This window comes from Thamnophis elegans, chromosome Z (assembly GCF_009769535.1).
Source record: "Thamnophis elegans isolate rThaEle1 chromosome Z, rThaEle1.pri, whole genome shotgun sequence".
Taxonomy (NCBI): Eukaryota; Metazoa; Chordata; class Lepidosauria; order Squamata; family Colubridae; genus Thamnophis; species Thamnophis elegans.
In genome coordinates this window covers 31,927,862-31,932,185 of record NC_045558.1, presented here as the reverse complement: position 1 = coordinate 31,932,185, position 4,324 = coordinate 31,927,862, and positions in this window count along the sequence as shown.

Sequence of the window (4,324 nt, the reverse complement as noted above, 5' to 3'; positions counted from 1 at the left end):
AATAAACTTTTTTACATGCCTTTTCCCCTTTTATTTTGAGACTGCTAGCAACAGCAACAAATCACATGTTATGACTACAATCACACACAAGATAAATCCAGATTCTTCACATCATTATTTACTTTTTTAAAATATATATTTTATTTATGCATCATATTTGTATGGCTGCTAATTTCACAAAAATAAAGCTCTGGAAATAGATGATAATGTTCTGATTTGCACCTAATCCTAAAACATAATAGGTAGTTTACCTACCCTCTTAAATCGAAATCAAATTAACCTCACTAAGTTTTGTAAAATGTGGCAACCTAGCAAATTACTTTGTAAGGCACAGTTTTTTCTGGCCACAATAAAGGCAAAAACTGAGTTTCTAGAGAACATGCTGGAATGGAAAATGGTTTGACAACTTCACCAATGTGCCTTTTGATTAAAATGGTATTTTGATGTTAATATAGACGTAATACAGAATAACAGAGTTGGAAGGGAACTTGTAGGTCATTTAGTCTATCCTGTGCTCAAGCTGGAGATCCTACACCATTTCTGATAAGTGGCTGTCCTGTCTCTTCTTGAAAGTTTCCAGTGATGAAGCACCCACAACTTCTGAAACCAAACTGTTCCATTGGTTGATTGTTCTCACTGTCAGAAAATGTCTCCTTATTTCTAAGTTGATCAGTTCCCATCCATTGTTCATTGTCTGGCCTTTGGGTGGTTTGGAAAATAGGTTGACCTCTCATCTCTGTGAAAGCCCCTGAAATATTGGAACACTGCTATCATGTCCCCCCTGAGTCCTTCTCTTCACTAGACTAGCCATGTCCAGTTCTTGCAACTTTTCTTCATATATTTTAGCCTCCTGCTCCATATCTTTGTTGCTCTTCTCTGTACTCTTTCTAGAATCTTAACATTGTTAAGAGAAGAAAGAGACGCCTAGAGCGCCACTGGAGGTCCAGTAAATCCGAGTCAGACCGAGCACTATTAAAAGCTTGCATCGGAGCATACCTCTCGGCAATACAGACAACCAAGAACAACTATATTGCCGCTCTGATAGCGTCCGCTGAGTCCCGCCCTGCCGCCCTGTTTAGGGTGACCCGCTCCCTCCTAAACACGAGGGTTGCGGATAATCCTTTACAGGGTAGAGCAGAGGAATATGTCCAGTTCCTCGCGGATAAAGTTGCTCGGCTTCGGATGGACCTGGACTCCAATTGCGCAGAGCCAGCCGGGGTACCGGGGGAAGGTCTTGAATGACATCTTTGGACTGACTTTCAACCTGTTGCCCCTGATGAAGTGGACAAGGCCATGGGAGTGGTGAGTGCTGCCACATGTATACTGGACCCGTGCCCCTCCTGGCTGGTCGCGAACAGCAGGGAGGTGACACGGAGCTGGATCCAGGCGATGGTGAATGCCTCTCTTCAGGAGGGCTTCTTCCCACCGGCATTGAAGACTGCGGTGGTGAGACCCCTCCTGAAGAAGCCATCGCTGGATCCAGCCATTTTGAACAACTATCGTCCAGTCTCCAACCTTCCCTTTATTGGGAAGGTTGTTGAGAAAGTGGTGGCCTCTCAACTCCGACGGTCCTTGGATGAAGCCGATTATCTAGACTCCTTTCAGTCCGGATTCAGGCCTGGCTACAGCACGGAGACTGCTTTGGTCGCACTGACCGATGATCTCTGGAGAGCCAGGGATGGAGGTCATCCCTCCATCCTAGTGCTCCTTGACCTCTCAGCGGCCTTCGATACCATCGACCATGGTATCCTTCTGAGACGGTTGCGAGAGGTGGGGGTGGGAGGCACCGTTTTTCGGTGGTTCTCCTCCTACCTCTCGGACAGGTCGCAGTCGATGTTGGTCGGGGGGCAGAGGTCGACCCCTAGGCTCCTGAAATATGGGGTTCCTCAGGGTTCGGTCCTGTCCCCCCTCCTGTTTAACATCTACATGAAGCCACTGGGTGAGATTATTCGACGGCACGGGATAAAATACCATCAATATGCGGACGACACTCAGTTGTATCTGTCCAACCCCGTGCAGTCGACGTGATGTGCCAGTGCCTGGAGGCTGTCAGGGTCTGGATGGGGGTTAACAAGCTTGTGCTCAATCCAGACAAGACCGAGTGGCTGTTGTGTTTCCCTCCCAAAAATTTGGTTAGTATTCCATCACTCAGGCTGGGGGGTGAAATTTTATGCCCCTCAGACAGGGCTCGCAACTTGGGAGTCCTCCTGGACCCACAGCTGACTTTAGAACATTTGTCGGCTTTGACCAGGGGGGCATTTGCCCAGGTTCGCCTGGTGCACCAGTTGCATCCCTACCTGAACCGGGAGGCACTTGCAACAGTCACTCACGCCCTCATGAGTGACTGGACTACTGCAATGCGCTCTACATGGGGCAGCCCTTGAAGAGCATTCGGAGACTTCAACTGGTCCAGAATGCGGCCGCGCAAGCGATCGTGGGTGTACCTCGATACACCCACGTTACACCTATCCTCCGCGAGCTGCACTGGATTCCAATCAGTCTCCAGATACGCTTCAAGGTGCTAGTTATTACTTATAAAGCCCTTCATGGTACTTGAGAGACCGCCTGCTGCCAATTACCTCCCAAAGACCCATTAGATTGCACAGGGCCGGCCTCCTCCGGGTTCCATCCACCAGCCAATGCCATCTGGCTACGACCCGGGGGAGGGCCTTCTCTGTTGCAGCTCCGGCCCTTTGGAATGAACTCCCCGCGGAGATTCGGACCCTCACCTCTCTCCCTGCTTTCCGAAAAGCCGTTAAAACCTGGCTGTGTCGGCAGGCCTGGTGTTGATGAGCTCCCCTCCCCTCTCGACAGGTGTAGATGTTGGTCATTTTAATATGTTTATTTTGTACTTGTATGTTTCCCCTTCCCGTTTAAGTTGTTCACCGCCCTGAGTCCCTTTTAGGGAATAGGGCGGCATATAAATAAAATAAAACTTAAACTTAAACTTAATTGTTTTGCTGACCAAAACTGGATGCAGTTTCACCCAGTCTATATATGTATAGTTGGTTTTTCTTGCCTAAATCTATGACTTTATTTTTCTTAACATTGAACTTCATTTATCCACCACAGCAGCCATTTTGATTTATACCCAAATTCTAATGTTAAATATAGTTAGGGATCCCCCTCTTATTTATTTACTTGCTAAATTTATTTGTTACATTTATTTGCTACCTATGTCATTGTGGGGCTACTCTTAGATGATAATGTCCTGATTTCTATTGAGTAAGTAATCAGTTCAAGAATGAAACCTTTATTGTATAACATATAATTCAATGCATTCTGCAGTAGTCTTTCTTAATATTACACTTCATTTTTGATGAAAATGTCAATACTGTAATATTGATATCCCAAATTATAACTAATATTGATGCCATCTTTATTTTGATTTCCAATGTCTTAAGTTATTCAAACAATAAAATATCAATAATTTTTAATATTGTATAAATACCATTGTATCAAAATGTATAAATATATTAAACCTCACAACAATATAATAAAAAGGAAAAAAAGATTATATGTATTATTTAATAACTTTGCTTTCTCATCACTTCTTGCTTATTTTATGAAGGGAGAAGAACATGTCTCAAAATGAAAGGATTAACATTCACAATAGTCTTGCAGGATCCAATCTGGAATAGTTACCAGTACCAGAGGTTTTTTCTTCCGAGCTTTCGGATTCTTGCTGGAGCTATAGAGAAGTTCCCTGAAGATGGGTCCAGCACAAGTCCGAAAGTTTGGAAGACAAAATCTCTGGTCCCGGTGACCAACTAATTGGATCCTACAACTTTATCCTGGGACATGTATATTTGCCTTCATTCGTAACAATAGTCTTGCATGACTGTTGTTGCCTCAGCATTTTGGACTACAAGTCCTATAACTGCAATATTAATGCAATATGGCCATGGTGATATGGAACATTCAGAAGCCACCAGGTGGAGAGAACTAATAATTTCCCACATGTTGAACTTTTTCTCTCTCTTTCCTTAGAAGTATTTTCTTAGTTCTTTCATTTCATTTATTGTGCTTCTGTAAACTGCTAGGATTGAAATATTTTACCTGTGCTCAAGGTTCAGTAATGATATATATATATATATATATATATATATATATATATATATATATATATATATATATATATATATATATATATATATATATATATATTTATATTTATATTTATATTTATATTTATATTTATATTTATATTTATATTTATATTTATATTTATATTTATATTTATATTTATATATATAAAAATTCATGTAGGAAATATTAGTTCTGTTTTCTGCTGGTGCTGTCACAGAAATCTTGCTTTTACCTT